This window comes from Typopeltis vanoorti, chromosome 4 (genome assembly GCF_054136105.1).
Source record: "Typopeltis vanoorti isolate ZY-2024b chromosome 4, IOZ_Tvanoo_1.0, whole genome shotgun sequence".
NCBI lineage: Eukaryota > Metazoa > Arthropoda > Arachnida > Uropygi > Thelyphonidae > Typopeltis > Typopeltis vanoorti.
This window is the reverse complement of record NC_143552.1, coordinates 118,054,154-118,073,512: the sequence shown is the minus strand read 5'-3', so window position 1 is coordinate 118,073,512 and position 19,359 is coordinate 118,054,154. Positions and strand designations below refer to the sequence as shown.

At 36.1% G+C, this 19,359-nt stretch overlaps 1 protein-coding gene across 1 annotated transcript in view; it reads right to left on the bottom strand.

The window, feature by feature from the left end:
* Positions 1 to 19,359, bottom strand: part of LOC150107634 (uncharacterized) — a 276,919-nt gene that overhangs the window by 208,098 nt on the left and 49,462 nt on the right. Inside the window, exon 3 of the mRNA XM_090392144.1 lies at positions 14,189 to 14,275. The gene's annotated coding sequence lies outside the window, so the exon portion shown is untranslated. The remainder of the gene's footprint in view (positions 1 to 14,188; positions 14,276 to 19,359) is intronic.

Sequence of the window (19,359 nt, the reverse complement as noted above, 5' to 3'; positions counted from 1 at the left end):
ACCATCAGAACTTTTAGGAGAAACAATAGCTTCCTGCTTCATCCTCATTTACTGTGTGTAGTGCCTGTGTGCACGTGTCTTTATTTTAAAGTTCCTGTGAAGAATATTTCCAAAATATTGGAAATATAGATTAAAGTTTAATTTAATTTATATCCTGTGTATGTTGTAAATTCCTTAAATTATTTAATAAGAATAATTAGCTATCTTGCATTTCTCTGTATTCTCTCAGGGGGGGGGGGCATGTACAAACTTACTTTCCAAGAGCTTTCAATATGATTTCTTCTTTTCCAGGCCTGCCACTTTAACTTCTTGAGTCCATCAAGAAGTTCTGGTTTTTCTATCCCTCCTTCACTCCTCCCCACATGCTTCCCTGGCTGAATCCATCAACAATTTCTTCAGATGATACCAGTGAGACCGAGATTTGGGTATTGTTATCTGTCTTCTCCAATAATAATAATAATAAGTTTCAGTAAGGAAATAAGGTTAGGGGAGTGAAGTAACGTTTCACATGTTTCTTTGTAAAGCCGTTCCATTAGGAACTGACTTTTGTGAATGACTTTTGTCTTCTTCCACTGCACTCTATGTCTAGTGTTGATGGCATGCTCTGCAAGTCCAGACTGTTCAGGTTCAAGGTATTGGATATATGACTTGTGTTCTTCTAACCGGACCAGAGCAGATCTTCCTGTTTGTCCGAAATATGATAACCCACAAGAGCAAGGAATCTGGTAGACACCTGAGATGTGGGAGCTTGTCCTTTGGAGACGTGAGGAATGCGGAGATTTTTCTGATGGGTCGAAAGACCACACAAATATTTAGTGGTTTTAACACTTTAGTTATGCATTCGCTAACACCTTGCACATAGGGGATAGGTATATGCGTAGGTTCTTCTGTATTAGAAGAGGATGCTGAAGCACGACTACTTAAAGGTCATTTAATGAAGGAATTCTTATAACCATTGGATATGAAGGAGGAATTAATATATTATAATTCTTTTTGTAATAGTTCTTCTGAAGAACAAAAGGAGTGAGCTCTATGAACCAGTGTTTTTATAGTACCTGCCTTTTGACTGGGATGGTGATGTGATTCAGCATGGATGTACTGGCCTGTATGAGTCTCCTTCCTATAGACTGTGAATAGTAGGTTGCCATCTGGTTGGCACAGAATTAAGATAAGAGGTCTAGAAAGGGCTGTTTATTTACTTCTACTTCTAGGGTGACCTGGATCCTTGGATGAAGTGCATTTATTTTTGAGAAAAACTGTTGTAATTCTTCCGAAGTGCCCTTCCATATGGCAAAAATGTCGTCCACATATCTGAACCAAAGGTTATGTCTGGGTGTAATGTCGTCAAAGATATGTTGTTTGAAGTGCTCCATGAAATAGTTGGCAATAGCAGGAGATATTGGATTACCCATTACTGTTCCTTCAGTTTGTTGGTATAACTGGTTTGTGAAGGAAAAATAACCGGACTTTATTACATATTCAAATAATTTGACTATGTCTGGAGGAAATTCTTGGTACAGTAATTCAATGCTGTCCACCAACGGAACATTTGTAAATAGTGAAACAACATCTAGACAAATCATAATCTCCGAATCGTCTAGATGCAGATCAGAAATTTCATTTCTGAAATCCACAGAATTTTTTATATACATAGCAGTTCTAGTTGAAGAAGTGATTAAATTTGACAGAAATTTTGATATTTTGTAAGTGGAACAACCCATACAGTCTACAGGAAGGAGACTCATACAGGCCAGTACATCCATGCTGAATCACATCACCATTCCAGTCAAAAGGCAGGTACTATAAAAACACTGGCTCATAGAGCCCACTCCTTTTGTTCTTCAGAAGAACTATTACAAAAAGAATTACAATATATATATTCCTTCTTCATATCCAATGGTTATAAGAATTCCTTCATAAAAAGAGCTTTAAGTAGTCGTACTTCAGCATCTTCTTCTAATACAGAAGAACCTATGCGTATACCTATCCCCTATGTGCAAGGCATTAGCGAACAAATAGCTAAAATGTTAAAACCACTAAATATTTGTGTGGCCTTTTGATCCGTCAGAAAAATCTCCACATTCCTCACGTCTCCAAAGGAAAAACTCCCCCATCTCAGCTATCCAGGTGTCTACCAGATTCCCTGCTCTTGTGGGCTGTCATATTTCGTACAAACAGGAAAATCTGCTCTGATCCAGTTAGAAGAACACAATAGGGGTGGTTTGAGGAGTAGATTTTTTGCATGGAGAGTGGTGGGTGATTGGAATGCAATGCCTGAGAGTGTGGTTAAGTTAAGTCGAGGTACGATGAGCTGTGCAAGTGAGAGTGGGACCTCCCACGATGAGACTGGACTCCATGGAGGTCTGATGATGATGATAATAATATGGTACGTTCTACTCAATGTTTATCTTTTGAATCCCCTTTTCATCCTTCCACCTTAGCAAGCTCGGGAGTAGGTTGGATATTCTCTAATGCAATTAGCATATTTAAGTGTTTTGAGCTTAGTCTTTATTCATGCTCTTTAGTCATATTGGGAACAGATAGCAAAGCAAAGGTAGGCAGTCAGAGCACAACCATATTTCTAACAATTAAATCAGCAGAATGGTTAGAGATATAGGGCAATTAAGGTATCCTACTTTCTCTGATGTTGGGGGGGGGGGGGTAAATTATTATTGTTATTAGGTGACACCTATTCTACAATTCTCCGTCTCCACCACACAACACTCAATCCACCAATTACAACTACTTTCATCATTTATCATCAACACCAACGACAACTAAAACTAGTATTTTCACAGACAATCACAAACATCCATGACCGCGGTGGGATTCGAACCAGCAGCCTTTTGGGTGGAGAACAAATACGCTTACCACTAGGCCAACCAGGAATGATATTCGTGGTCAGTACCTGGAATACCATCAAAAAGTAAGAGAATTGTTGTTAGAGCTGCCACTCTTTGATCTTTTAATTCTGAGCAAAGATCCTCAACAAGAAAATGAATGCAGTCCCATGCTGATATCACTCCTCTTGAAAGTTTATTGTGTATAGATACTGTAATTGGTATTTCTCTAATGATGTTGCAGAAAGGAATTGCTCCAATTGTTTTAGGTATTTTGGGAATCCTGCCAATCTCTCCAAACCATTCCGGATAAAGAAGAGTTTCGAGAGAATGGCCTTCTGTCTTGAAATGGATAAAACTGACTATCATGCAGTTATAAAATTCTTTGTAAAAGAAGGTTTAACGCCAAAAGAAATTCATTCGAAGTTTATAAAAGTTTACAGGCACTCTTTTCTTTCATTTTCAACAATTAAGAAATGGGCTGCCGAGTTTAAACGTGGCTGTACCAGCCTTGAACATGATTCACGTGAAGAACATCCAAAAAGTGTAACAACACTAGAAATCATTGATTAAGTGCACGCTATGGTATTAGATGACCGGCGAGTCAAGTTCATGAAATTGCTGAGACTATAGTCATTTCAAAAGAATGTGTAGAATATATTTTGCATGAAGAATTGCAAAGGAAAAAGTTTTGTGCAAGATGGGTGCTGTGCTTGCTCACAGCAGATCAAAAACGCACTCACATGAAAATCTCTGAACAGTGCTTGGAGCATTTTAGCAAAAATAAAACTGATTTTGTGCATCGATTTATTACTATGGATGAGACTTGGATTCGCCATTACACACCAGAATCCAAACTGCAGTCAAAACAGTGGACAGAAGCCAGTTGTTCAGCACCAAAGGAGACAAAGTTGGTTCCATCAGCAGGAAAGGGTCATGGCATTGGTGTTTTGGGATGCTAAAGGCATTTTGTTTATTAATTATCTTGAAAAGGGTAAAACAATAACAAGGGAATATCATTCCGATCTTTTAACCAGAATAGATGAAAATATTTGTGAGAAAAGACCTGGTTTTTACAGAAGAAAAAAATCATCTTTCATCAGTACAATGCACCTGCCCACAAAGGTGTTTTGGCAATGGGAAAATTAAGGGACCTGCACTATGAATTGTTGGAACATCCACCCTATTTCCCAGATTTGGTTCCTTCTGACTTCCATCTCTTCCTTGCTGGTCAGCGTTTTTCTTCGAATCAAGAGGTGTCGCAGCTGTAGAGGGGTATTTTGCAGATCTTACTGAGAACCACTACAGAGACGGGATAATGGCACTGGAGCATCACTGGAATAAATGTATTAGTCTTAAGGGAGATTATGTTGAAAAAATAAAAATAATTTTGAAATTATGTGTTTTTTCATTGTTAGGCCGAGAACTTTTCAGACCACCCTTGTATGTAGGTATCTCTGATGTTTGTTTCAATAATGAAATACCGTGAGTTGGCATATTGAAAAGAATTATAAAACTAGTGGAAAACTTAAATAAAAAAACTTTATTAGCATAGAATTTTTGCCTAAGTATCATAGGCATCATTAATACAAGATCACAGAGTGGCAATTAAACATTAACAGATAATTCTAAACAGCACCACCTAAGTAGCTAATGCAAGATAACTATAAGAGGTCAATAATTTCCTAACTTATATATAAAAAAAAAAAGAAATATATATATATATATATATATGTTAAAGATACCAAGCAATTTTATAAGCTAGGTTTTAATCCTTTTTCCCAAGTGAGCAAACAGATAAGTAAGTCAAGTTTGAGCATACACGTAGTGCAAGTCTGAGGCAACTCATGGTAAAAGGTGGAGTAAGTTCCGATCACTTTCCTTAGTATTTTCCCCTAATGCAAAGCATATCCCCTTGCGGAGATGTATGATGCTATGCATTAAAGGCAAGGGCCACTACTCAGACCGGTTTCGACCTTTATTGAGGTGTCTCGTCAGCGGTGACTAACACAAAAAAGAAAAAAACTGGTGAGATCTTTCTGAGTAATAAATACAAAATGTTATATTCAGGAAATCACAATCAAGGAAAAGAAGGAGTAGCCATAGTATTCAACTAAATATGAGGTCAATCTTCTTGAATGGAAGGCAGTCTCAAGTAGAGTGATGTGGGCAAATATCAGAATGGGGAATTGGACAATGAGACTTATTTGTGCCTATGGTCCCACAGAAGGTTCTACTAAGTTAGAAGTGGAGGAATTTTTTAATGCTTTAGAGAAAGCAACTGACACAATGAAAAAAGAAAAGTTGGTCCTTGTTGGGGATCTAAATAGCAGAGTAGGAAATGATTGTCAGACATACAAAAATATTTTGTGAAAATTTGGAGAAGGGAGCAAAGCTAATAATAATGGCAAATACCTGTTGAATTTCTGCTCAGGACATGGACCGGTTATTACTAACACCATGTTCCAACATAAAAATGTGCACAAATTCACATGGACAGAAGAGGCAAGGAATAAGAAAAGTCTCCTTGACTATGTTATTGTTGATAGTGATGTTTATTCCCTGGTGCAGGACACCAGAGTGTACAGAGGATTTGAAATTGGAAGCGATCACTATTTAGTCTTAAGCAGGATAAAATTGAATTTCATATTGAAAATAATAACATGTAAGAAAGTTTTAAAGCGAAAAAAAGTTGAGCAGCTCTCAGATGTGAACTGTAGACTAAAATACACAAAGATTATTGAAGAAAAAATGAAAGAGTTAGAGAACAGGAACCAAACCTTGGAGATTCAGTGGCAAACTTTGAAGAAACCCTGATTGATTCAGCCAGAGAGGCATGCGGTGAGGTTGTCTGCAAGGATAGAAAATTCAGAACTCCATGGTAGACACAGGAAGTTAAAGAGCCAGTGAAGGAAAAGAAGAAAGCATATCAAAAGTTCCTGGCAAATAAGCCAGCTTTTGCTCTTAGAGAATACAGAGACAAATGTAAGAAAGCGACACACTGTGTAAAACTAGCTAAACAAAAGTCATGGTAGGACTTTGGCAAGAATATAGAAAATAAATATCAAGAAGGAGGTAAGATATTCTGGAGGTTGTTGAAGAAGCTTAGAAATGGAGGAAAGAGTGCTGTACAAGGAGTTAGAGATGATCAAGGTTACATGAAAACAGGAGAAAAAGATATCCTTGAAGTATAGAGTAATTACTTCAAAAAATTGCTAAACGAAACAAGCAGTGATAGCACAGTGGTAAAAACACTCAACAGGCATATAGTCAGGAATACATATCCATACTTGAAGTAGAAAAAGCACCATCAAAGGCTTGAAATGTGAAAAGGCAGCAGGAGTAGATGATATTTGACTTGAAATGCTGAAGTATGGTGGTATAAAAGTCTTACAGTGGCTGTATACTGCATAGTTCAGAATGCCTGGACAGAGAGAGACGAATTCCCGATGATTGCCGTAGAGCTCTAATAGTACCCATATATAAAAAGGGAAATAAAACTGAATGTGAGAATTACAGAGGTATTTACCTACTGAGTGTTCCTGACATGATCTATGCAAGTATACTTGAGAAACGGTTGAGAAGAATTGTGGAAGAAAAGCTTGGTGAAGAACAAGCTGGATTCAGGCCAAATAGCGGCTGTCAGTATCAGATCTTCACTTTACGACAAATAGTTGAGAAATCATGGGAATATAACAAAGATCTGTATTTAAGTTTTGTCGATCTTGAAAAGCATATGACAAGGTGCCAAGAGAGAAGCTATTCAATACGCTACAGTTATATGGTGTCAATGGGCATTATATCAAGCAATACTTAGTCTTTATTTGAGTTGTAAGTCAGTAGTTAGAATTGAAGGAAGTACAGAAAGATAGTTTAATGTTAAATCTGGTGTCAGACACGGATGTACATTATCCCCTCTGTTATTCATTATCTATATGGATCATATTATGAAGGAAAGTGGTATTAAACATGATATCAGAATTGGAGATGTTAATGTCAGCTCTTTGCTTTATGTGGACGATGTTATACTTTTAAATAAATCTGCTACAAGTTTGCAAGATTCCCTGACCAAATTGAATAACTGTTGTAATAGATATGGTACGAAGGTCAGTATTAAATAGACAAAGACAATGAAAATAGGTAGAATTGTTGAAAATGTCAACCATGTTGTGAATGTGGAACAAGTAAAACATTTCAGCTACTTAGGCACGATTTTTATTGAAGATGGTAAATTAAATATGGAAATAGATAACAGAATCAACAAATCTGGTATGGTAGGCAGCCAACTGAATAAATTCATATGGAAGAAGAGAGAAATTAGTTGGAACACTAAATTAGCTGTATACAAGACAGTGTTCAAACCAGTTTTAACTTATGGATCTGAGAGCTAGGTCAGAAGTAAAACACTTGACCAAAGACTAGAGACCGCAGATATGAGAGTCCTGAGAAAGATTAGAGGCGTAATCAGATGGCATCAATGGCAATATCATATTAAAAATGAGGATATTAGGAAAGAACTTGACATTGTTAGCATCCAGGAATGCGTTAGCAGAGCTAATCTCAGGTGGTATGGTCACTTAAACAGAATGGGCGAGGAAAGATTAGCAAAACAAGTGTTCTCTGCCAGGCTGGCATGAAAACGACCCAGAGGAAGACCAAGATATAGGTGGATTGATACTTTACAAAGTGCCTTAGATGATAGAAATATAAGATCTGATAATGTTGGAGTCTTGACAGTAACAGACTGATTTGGAGGAAAATTGTAGATAGGAAGTTAGTAATGATGTAAATTTTTCATGTAGTACTATCATATCCTGTACATCCCCTTGAAGGTACATGTCAGGAATTGATGAAAATGATGATGTGCTGCACTTTACTGATTAAAATTCCATGTGGTATCCTGTCAAAGGCCTTTGAAAAGTCCAGCAGTATCACTGTAAACCCATTACCTGTATCCAACTCAGCTATCACTATATTATAAAACATGAGCAAGTTACTGAGGCATGATCTATCCTTCACAAAAGTATGCTACCCCCCCCCCCCCATACAGTATCCCATTTCCATCTATTCTATTCCTGTATTTGGCTCTTGACCAACTTCTTCAATAATTTGAGAATGACTCCTGATATGCTGATCAGTCGGTAATTTGCTACATCAGTCTTGGAGCTCCTTTATGCAATGAAATTTTCCCCTCTTTCAACCCCCCCACCTCCCCGGACTAACCTAGAGCTGAGGCTTAGATTAAACAATATAGTCAAGGTTCTGTAATATGCTATTCACCTCCATTTCATTTACCTCAGTTCCTGTATAAGCTCATTCCTGCAATATCACCACTTGCATGATATACTATTGCAAAGTGTTCACCTAGTAATTCTACTATTTCGACTGATTCAGTTACCTCTCTACCATCAGCAATCCTTAAAATCATTCTGCCATATACAGTATTTCTTTTACTTGCAGTATATCGAAAAAACTGTTTGGGATTCTCTTTAGCCTGCATTGCTAACTTCCTTTCATAATCTGCTTTTGCCTTTCTTACCACACTAGTTTAACTTCTGTAATGTGCCTTGTACTGTTCATGTGCCAGCAGGTCACCTTTCTCCTTAAATTCCTTCCACAATTGTTTCTTTTTTTGCAGCTCCAGCTTGAGGGTGTTATTTATTCATTTAACTCCCACTCGATTTACTCTCCTGACTCTAGGTATGCAGTCTGCCATTACCTCTCTGAAACACTCCTTTACCACTTCCCATGCGCTATCAACATCCAGCTCTTGCAGTTTTACAAGCTATGGCACCTATCCAAGCAATCTCCTAAGCTTGTTTATACTTATCAGCCCAGTAATTTCACATATATCCCGTCTTAACTGAAAATTCCACAAGTTTAGCCACCTCCCATGTCAAGACCATATGATCACTCTCACCAATTGGTGGCAACGTGGTCATATTTGTTACAGACACATTTTCAGATGTAATTACTAAATCGAGCACTCTTGAATCCATAATATATTCTATCACATGCTGTCTCAGGTAATTATCTATGCATACTATCTCCAACATCTTTTCTATCCCCTGGTCTATAGCAGCATTCAACTGTATATTTTGTTCTACTAACCTCAATCTCACACCAGATAGCTTCAAATATACTATTTTCGCTATCCTACAGTCGAAATTTTACTCTCTTTGGTGGCAGTTCATCAGCTATCATCAATAACACTCCTCCCCCCCATTCTATTCTCTCCCTGAACACACTATATCCTTCATATATCCCACTAACTATATCATCTTTCTGTTAGCCATGTCTCACTAGTGCCAATAACCTTTGGCCAGGATGAGCCAACCAATGCCAAAAATTCCCCCTGCTTGTTTCTAATGCTCCTGGAATTAGTGTACATAAGGTGCAAAAGTCCTTTAGGCCCATCCCTATCCCATTCTGGTTTGTTACCAGTGATACTAACTTGGGCATATTACACACATTCTTACACTCATCTGCCAAACTGATGTCTGCATATCCACTCACCAACTTACCCCCCCCCCCAAAAGCTCTAGTTTCCCTGATTCTGCACATCCACTTTCACTTCATTCAACAACACTTTTTCCAGTCTCTGCACACCAAATCCATTCTGATGCAAACTTTCCTTCTTATATAATTCCTTTCCCCCATCAAACTCACACCACCCCTCCTGAATAACCTATGTATCGAGTCATTTGCTATTATGGCCCTCCTTCTCAGCTGTACTCTGTCATACTGCAGCAATGGACTCATTATCTTAATTCTCTCAGTCTTTTCTTTCGATACTTAAAGTAATTTTTTCAGGTTCTGAAAGAATTACTGGAATTAGTCCTTAATATGAAACGTGTTCTTCTGGCCGAATAAAAGCAGATCTTCCTGTTTGTCTGAAATAAGATAATCCACAAGTGCAAAAAATCTGGTAGACACCTGGATAATTGAGAGGTGGAAACTTATTCTCAGGAGAATTGAAAAAAAGGTGGAGATTTTTCTGATGGGGCAAAAGGCAATAAAAATATTCAGTGGTTTAAAACTTTCTCTATGCATTCACTAATGCCATGCACATAAGGGATAGGAATGCAAGTTATTTCTTCTGTATTAGAAGAGGTAGAGATACCATAACTGTTAAAAGCTCTGTTGATGAAAGAATCCTTAAAACTCTTTGATAAAAAGGTGGAATTAATATGTTGTAATTCTTTCTGTAGCAATTCGTCTGAAGAACATAAAGAATGGGTACGATGTACTAATGTACATCGTACCCATTTTGATTAGGATGGGGATGAGATTCGGGATGAGATTCAGGATGAGATACTGAAAAATATAGGCTACCAGGTTGACAAAGAATTAAAAGATCTAAAAAGGCTAACTGCTGCTTATTTACTTCTTCTTCTAAGGTGAATTGGATCCTGAGATGAAATGCATTTAATTTAGAAAGAAACTGCTGTAACTCAGAGGAAGACCCATTCTAAATTGCCAAAACATCACCTACATATCTGAATCAGTGAGTAGGTCTAGGTGAAATGTTATCAAAAATCATTGTTCAACATGTTCCATGAAGAAGTTTGAGATAGTAGGAGAAATAGGATTGCCCATGGCTGTTTCTTCAATTTGTTGATATAATTTGTTTTTAAAGGAGAAATAACCAGAATGTATTAGAAAATCAAATTGTTTAACAATATTTGAAGGAAATTCTTATGGAAGTAATTCAATGGTGTTAGATAAAGGAACATTAGTAAACAAGGATACACCATCTAAACTAATTATAATATATGAGGCATCCAAAAGACAACCAGAAATTTTATTTTTTAAATCCAAAATATTTATTATATAAGTAGCAGTTCTTCTAGTTTAAGTAGCAATAAAGTTCTATGCTAATAAAGTTTTTTATGCGAGTTTTCCTCTGGTTTTGTAATTCATCTGTGATATTGCTATGGTCTCTGTACTTGGCTAGGGCTTGAGGGATCGTGATTAATATGAGAATGAAAGACTAATTCACAAATAAAGGGAGAATTATGTGTGAGAACTCTCCATCCACCATGGGGCATATATGAATCCAGCAAACAATGATTGTGCTCAGAAGTGAATTGCCAGAGCAATCCTGGACACCAAACTTGAAAGTGGTCTTTCTTTGAGAGATCTAACAGCAGAGCAAGAAAGGAATACCAGACATATAGAAAAGAGATAGGAAATTTTGGAGAAAAGAACAGCTAATAATAATTGTAAGCACATGCTAGATTTCTACTCAAGGAATGGAAGAGCCATTACTCATACCATGTTCCAACATAAAGATGTACACAAATTCACATCTAGAAAAGACACAAGAAATAAGAATCTCAACTTTACTGAACATCTGTGAGATGAACTAAAGCATTGGTTGAGGTCAAAGGATGACCACCACAGTTCAGGACCTCATTACATGTCTACAGGAAGAATGGTCCAAAATTCCCACTGATCGCTATCCTACGCTTATGGAAAGTATACCCTGTAGGATTGCTGCAGTCATCACAGTGAAAGGAGGTTCTACAACCTATTAAGATGGGCATGATGGCTGTTTGTTCCTCACACTACGGTATCCATTGACTTATTTCTAAGTGTATAAGCACATATTAAGAGGTGTTAATGGAAAGTGAATGTGGTATGATTTGTTGCCCAAAGTTGATAGTAGTGAACTGAGAAGAAGAGCAATGATACCAAAATTCTTGAATTGTGTCAAGTGAAGAGCGTTCAATTTGTGAATGTACAGAGTAAATTTGAAGGAAAGTTAGAATGGTTCAAAGCTGATGGATTTGGATTTGAAAGGGTTTGGGGGTGGACAACTGAATTGATTGCGATTTACTAAGAAGAAGTGATTATGGCCAGACAGAGTGATGTAGATACAGTGATGCTGATTTTGAGATGTGGTGTTCAGAAAGCTGTTGAGGATAACATATACTGAAAGGCAGACAGATGGATGGGTGCTAGAAAGGATCAGGGCTCCTTAAAGACATTGACAAATGAAAGTTAAAATAATCTGGACACTCTGAAAGGATGGAAGGAGGACTTCTCAAAACGGTTACGTTATAGAAGGTAAAGTTCACAGGGCTAGCAGAGCTAATCTCAGGTGATATGGTCACTTAAACAGAATGGGCGAGAAAAGATTAGCAAAACAAGTGTTCTCTGCCAGGTTGGCAGGAAAACGACCCAGAGGAAAACCAAGATATAGGTGGATTGATACGGTACAAAGTGCCTTAGACGATAGAAATATAAGATCTGATAATGTTGGAGTCTTGACAAGTAACAGACTGATTTGGAGGAAAATTGTAGATAGGAAGTTAGTAATGATGTAAATTTTTCATGTAGTACTATCATATCCTGTACACCCCTTGAGGGTACATGGCAGGAATTTGATGATGATGATGATGACGAAGTTCACAGGAAAAGAGGAAGAGATAGACCGTCAGTAAGATGAATGGATGTTGTGTCTGGATAGAATGATCTTCAGAGTTGAAGTCTCCATAAAAGCATATGATAGGAACACAAGGTGATATGGCACATCACTGAGCATCTGAGTGACCATATGGCATCTGTTGTCAAATTAACAGATGAAGTTACTTAATGAACACTTCATCAGTATGTATTATACTGGTGTGAATGATGCTGTACAACATGTAGAAGGGAGGCAAGTATTAGGAGAATTAAAGGTGAAAGAATCAGAGGTGTATCAAGTGTTGCTTGGGTTAGATGTTAATAAGGCTGTGGGAATTGGTGAGATATCACCGTGTATTTTTAAGAATGTGCAAAAGAGTTAGTCATGCCTTTGACCAGATTATTTAAAGAGTCTTGCAATAGGAAAGGTTCCTAAGGAGAAGGAAAGAAAGCAAAATAGTACCTCTCTACAAACATAGTTCTAGGACAGGAGTTTCCAATTGTAGACAGGTCTGTATATCTGTGGTTGATGTTAAATTTGGAAAAACTGGTTAGGAATAGAATACAGGATTGGGATGATGGACATAAGATTCTCTATGATAGTCAGCATGGGTTTGTGAAGGGCAGGTCTTGTTTTAGCAATCTGTTTACATTTTATGATATAACGACGAATGCAATGGATATGGGAAGATTTGCATTCAATGATTTTCTTGGACTCTGCAAAAGCATTTGATAGATCACCACATGTTTGATTAGTGTATAAGCTGCAGAAGATGGGATTGGATAACCTACTGATTAGATAGATTGAAGATTTGGCTTTCTGAAAGATACCAGAAGCTGCATGTGATGGAGCAGTGTCTCAGAAAAGGAAACTGACCAGTGGCATTCCTCAGTGTTCTGTTTATGGGCCTCTCTACTATTTAGCATATTTGTTAATGATATTTCATATGAATTGACTGGGAATCTTCAAACGTTTGCTGATGATGCAAAGTTAGGTAAAATTATCAGGAGTATTGCTGTTCATAATTCTCTACAGAAAAATTTGAATAGACTTTTAGTTTGGACAGATAATTGGAGTTGTAGTTTTAATATTAATAAATGCAAGATTTTACACTTTGGAGTACAGGGAAGGAAGGCTACATACTATATTGATGGAACTATACTTCAGGAAATAGATGAGATTCAGGAATCTTAGGATGACAGTAGACGGTTCACTAAAGTTCCGAGGACACATTGCAAGTGTTGTAAAGGCTGCACATCATATTGCTGCTATGCTAAACAGTACACTGACATGTAGAGATAAGGAGGTGGTGGCGTCCCTATATAAGAAATTGGTCTGACCACACAATAGACTACTGTACTCAAATTTGGTAACTAGTTTTCATTTTGATGTAGAAACACTAGAAAGGTGCAAAGACAAATAACCAAAAAGAAAAGGGGTGGTAGTTATGCAGAGCAGTTGAAAGAATGTGCATTACAGAGTTTTGTTGATAGGAGGAAAGGAGGAGATGTGACAGAGACCTTCAAGTTAGTTAAGAGATTCTACCAGGCTAATACAGAAGGAATTGTAAAAAAAGTGAACGTTAAGATGGGAAGAACAAGAGGCTATCCTTGCAAGTTGTACAAAGATGTGGTGAAGAAGGGTGTGAGGAGTAGATTTTTTTATGTGGAGAGTTGCTGGTAAGTGAATGCACTGGCAGAGTGCATTGTGAATGCAGAGAGTGTCTTGTTGCTGGTTTAGTGGGCCTCCCATGATGAGTCAGTTGACTCAATGGAAGTTACTGTAATAAAAATAATGAAATATAATGATTTCATTCATGCCCAAAAAAATTAAAAACTGTAATAACTGTTAATCAACTGCATTCCAGTTTAAAATAAAACAATAAAAATAATTTGAATAAATAAATATATACAAAAGAATATAAGCAATTTCTTACTTTTTCTGATTTTGGCACACATTTTTCAGCTACCTCGAATAAAATTTTCAGTATATTGCTTTATCCACATTCCTTCATCATTAATACCTATTTCAAAGACAATTATTGTCAGTTATTATTTGAAAAGTTTAGAAAAGAAATTTTTCATAACTGGGTTATTCTAAGTGTCCCTCATCAAGGGGCTGAAGCTACATAATTTCTGATGAAAGCTAGTTATTTATCATCCTGTCCTACAGTTCCGTATTTCCCATAGTGTGGTAGGATGCATATCCCCAGGTGAATGCAAAAGGTCTATATGGAGTATGAGTCAATGAAAATGTTGATTACTTATTTTCTTTTTTTTTTTATATTTTTTTTTGCAGTATGGTCATAGATAAGTAATGGTCTATTCAATAATTATTAATTTAAAAAATAAAAATTGAAAAATTTGTTTTATGTTAATATTATAGAAACCCTTTAGTAACAAGTTTTCTATCATGCCTCCTCTTTTCTACATATCAACTAAACTTTGCAACCCACACACCGTCAATCTATCCTCATAGAGAGCATTCCATAGACCTGTCACCAGCTTGGTCACTTGTTACTAGATCCTCTCCATCACTTCCTGATTCCCAAGAACTCCAAGTGACCAAATCTGTGCACAGTAGGCAAGCCTTATAAAGAGGAATAATATGAATCATAGCCTTATAAAGAGGGATAACCTCCCTATCCTTATTTGTTGATGTTATTTTCAGCATCCAAGCAATCCTTTGAACTAGTTTACCAACTTTTGCAATATATACCCTCTGAACTTCAACTCTCTGTCCATCATTATCCCCAAGTCTCTTTCCTCATCAATTTCCTGTGATCCAGTACCATCAATGTGATATAGAGTATAAAATACAAATAAGAAATCTAAAAGTTTTTGAGCATTAAAATGGCATTAAGTGAATTAGAAATTGAGCAATCTGAAAATAAACTATGATTCATTTTAAAACCCTCCAACATTGTAAAAATTCAGTGGATTCATTGAATAAAAATGGTCATCATAATTAACAGGATGCCAGGAAAAATCTAGAAAACATTTTATTATTTTTAAAAGATATGGTAACCAAATAACTTTCTTTAAAATACAAAATTATGCAGCTTAAAGTTAATTTTGATTTAATGATTTCACAAAATGATATGGATTTTAGGTATCCATGTCAACATGTTGATATGGATACCTATAATCCTGAAGGTGACATTATGTAGTAATAAAGATATTATTGGACTTGATTTATTGCATTGTAGCATCACAAAGTATATGAAACAGTTGTCAATACTATGATTTTGTGAATAATAGATTTCTCACAAAAAAAAAAAAATTAACTGAATTTCATGCAAATGAGCATCTCCACAAGCATGGTTCTAGGACAGAAATTTCCAATTATACAGTGGTCTGTATATCTACAGTTGTGGTCAAATTTGGAAAAATTGGTTAGGAATAGAATATTCTATACTATTCTAGAATAGAATAGAAATAGAAGGTGACCAGTGGCATGCCTCAGGGTTCTATTCAAGGCCCCCACTATTTAATTTATTTGTTAATGCTCTTCAAATGTTCATTGATGATGATGATACAAAGTTAGGCAGAATTATCAGGAGTATTATAGATCACAGAATCATTAGTGCTCACATCAAGCTTCAGTTAACAGCTACCAACTCAAAGAAAACAGCAACAAGGAATATAAAATGGAGCAGTTTAGAAGATCCCTCAAACCCAAAATAAATATAAAGAAGCCATTTGCTAACAACTAAAAAACCTAATGCTTACAAGTAATAACACTGAAAATAATAACAACTTCAATAATCTAATCAAAGAAGCTGCAACAGGAGCAGTGGATAAATATATTCCTAAACCAGCAGAAAACTGGGTCACACATAAAACTGATTAATCACAGAAATATCCTCAAGCAAAGAATGAGACAACTCAACAGTGAACAGATAAAGCAAAACTTTGAGATAATAAACAACCAAGTATATGAGTTCCTAAAAAGAGACAAAGAATCCCACATATAAAACATATGTCAAATTTTGGAGGAAACCATAAGACAAAAGAAGCTTTTCAGATTGTCAAACATCTTAGTAACAAATAAAGGAAATCCAAAAAAAATAAGAATTAAAGATAAAGATGGTAAAATTATAGAAGACAAAGATAAAGAATTATCACAATGGAAAAACTACTTTAAAAGTTTACTTAACATTAAAACACTTCACAAACTTCAGTGCCCAGAATCAAAATAACTGAAGAAATACCTATAAATGCAACAACTTCACTCTTGACGAACTCAAAACAGCAATCAGCAAGCAAAAAATAGGTAAAGCCGCAGGGTCTGATGGAATCGCAGTCAAAGCCATACTCCATGGTGGTGACCAACTACAGTATACTTTCCTCAATATATATGCAATAACACTCTCAGGATAAGGGAAATGCCTCCCTATTGGAAAGAAGGTATAATTATTCCAATACCAAAAAAAAGGAAACCTAAATAAACAAGAAAACTATCATGGAATAACTCTATTACCTACAGCTCTGAAACTTTACAATAAAATGATTCTTAATCATATAAAAACCTTATATTTCCCCACTATTAAGAAAAAATCAAGCAGGATTCCTAAAGAAAAAAAGCACATTAGAGCACATTCACAGTGTAAGAAGATTACTGGAATTCCAAAGACAAGAATATTTCTCTTATCCTCAATTTCATAGACTTAACAAAGGCATTTGATTCCATTAGTAGAATTAACATGTTTAGTATTCTTTATCATTATGGCATTCCAAACAAAATTAGCAATTGCAGCACTTTATCAAGAATTTCATGCACTTGTTCTTGTCAATAGAGAATTGACAGAAAAATTTCCTATAACAACAGAAGTTTAACAAGGAGACACCTTGGCTCCCTTCCTCTTTATAATAACCCTAAACTACATTTTCAGGATGGTTGAAGACAGATTTGGCATAATGCTAACAACCAACAATAAACAACTCTCTCTCAGTGACCTCAAGGTATGCAGATGATATATTATTAATAGATTCATCTTGATCCAAGGGTGCAACAACACTTTAACAAACCATGCCAAGCTGCAAAATATCAACACAACCAACTATTAGATAAAGTAGAAGACTTCCAATACTTAGGTTCAAATATAAATAATACTGTAAATGACACAATATTAAGAAAATATAAAACTTTCAATCAACACAGGAATCTAAGAAATATATGGATTTATATTGATGAGGGGTGGACAATAAATATATTTCTCACCCCTCATCACCTTGGAAACAAAATTTAGGCTTTACAAAGCAACCTCTCAGGCTATCTTCTTATATAGTGGAGAAACATTGAAATGAATGTTTCCATCCAAAAAGCATGAAAACCATTAATAGCTTTAATACAACCTGCTTAAGACTGTTACTTGGTTACTTCTGGAAGAATCATATTTGAAATTCCACTATTTAAGAAGAGGTAAACCAAAAACGCTTGAATGAAACCCAACGCAGACATCAACTGAGACATCCTCCTTCTCCATTCTTTGACATCTTAGTTTTATACGCTCCTTCAAATGGACAAAGATGGAGAGATAGACCAACTAAACAATTCTTGCAGTATATTAACCACCTTATTAGCACAGATACTCTCTCCCTACGAGAAATAACTCAACTAGCTCAAAACAGAGAAGCCTGGAAAGATACATACATTAATTAACTTTTTCTTAATCCAATGTATTTAGTTTGTTTCCCTATTTAAAAATTGTAAATAAACCATGAATTACTGATGCTAATTCTCTACAGGAAGATTTGAATAGACTTAGAATTAATATTAATAAATGCAAGGTGTTACCCTTTGGGATGCACAGATATAAGGCTGCATACTGTATTGGTGGAGCCATACTTCAGGAAGTGGATGAGATTCGGGATCTTGTAATGATGGTAGTCAGTGGACTAAAGTTCCGAGGGCACACTGCAAGTGTTGTGAAGGCTATACATTGTATTGAGTAGTGTCTCTTTATAATCAAATTTGGTCACCTAGTTGTCATTTTGACATGGAAACACTAGAGAGGGTCCAAAGACAAATGACCAAAGTGATATCAAGACTCTGGAGTGTTGATTATGTAGAGCAGTTGAGGGAATGTTGATTACAGGAATATTCATAGAGAAAAAGAAAAAGAGACAAGTTCATAGAGAAAAAAAGAAGATATGATAGAGACCTTCAAGTTAGTTAAGGGATTCTACCAGATTATTACAGAAGGAAAGATATAAAAGAGTAGATGTTAGGATGGGAAAAACAAGAGAACATCTCTGGAAGTTGTATAAAGATGTGGTGAAGAAGGAGGGTATAAAGATGTGGAGAGTTGATGGTGAGTGGAATGCATTGATAGAGTACAATGTGAATGCAGGGAGTGTAAATAATTTCAAAGTTTGTTATGACAGACATGTTGCTGATTGAGTCTCTAATGATGAGTCTATTGACTCCATGGAGATCACTAATAATAATAATAATAATAATAATCGAGTTCTAAGAGATAACAGATTAATTTGGGAGAAAATTGTTGATAGGAAATTCGTAATGATGTAACTTTTTTATGTAGTACTATCATAATATCTTGTACACCCTCTACTAGGGTACTTGTCAGGAATCTGATGATGTTGACAAGAGGAGAGGGGACAGCATGATATCCAATCTGCATGCAGTTGAACTAGTTGACATTCACAACAATAATGGAAAAAGTTTCTAAATAAGCTTAATACTGTCCAAGACTACAACAAAAGAATGTCTGGAATTGCCAGATCTAATCAAACACTGTTATTATTTGGGCTGTGAGTAAGGCAGTCAGATGGTCTAAATAAATTAGTACACATATTTGAAATCTACAGATCAAAATTAAAATATCCCTGTTGAATGCTTTGTAGCAAGGTGCCATCCAGTAATCCAAATGCTGTGTAACTTTGCAGGAATACATTGTGCTTCATGCAGAAGCAATAGCTGAGGGGGGGGGGGGGGGAGTTCTAAAATTCACCACCAAGGGCATTATAAACATCAAATGTGTGAAATTTGCATATCACCAACTCAGCAGGTGCCAGGTGGGTTTAAAAAGATGGACATCCTGTTCATCTTTTTAAACCTAAAAAGACAGGATTTTTCCCATTC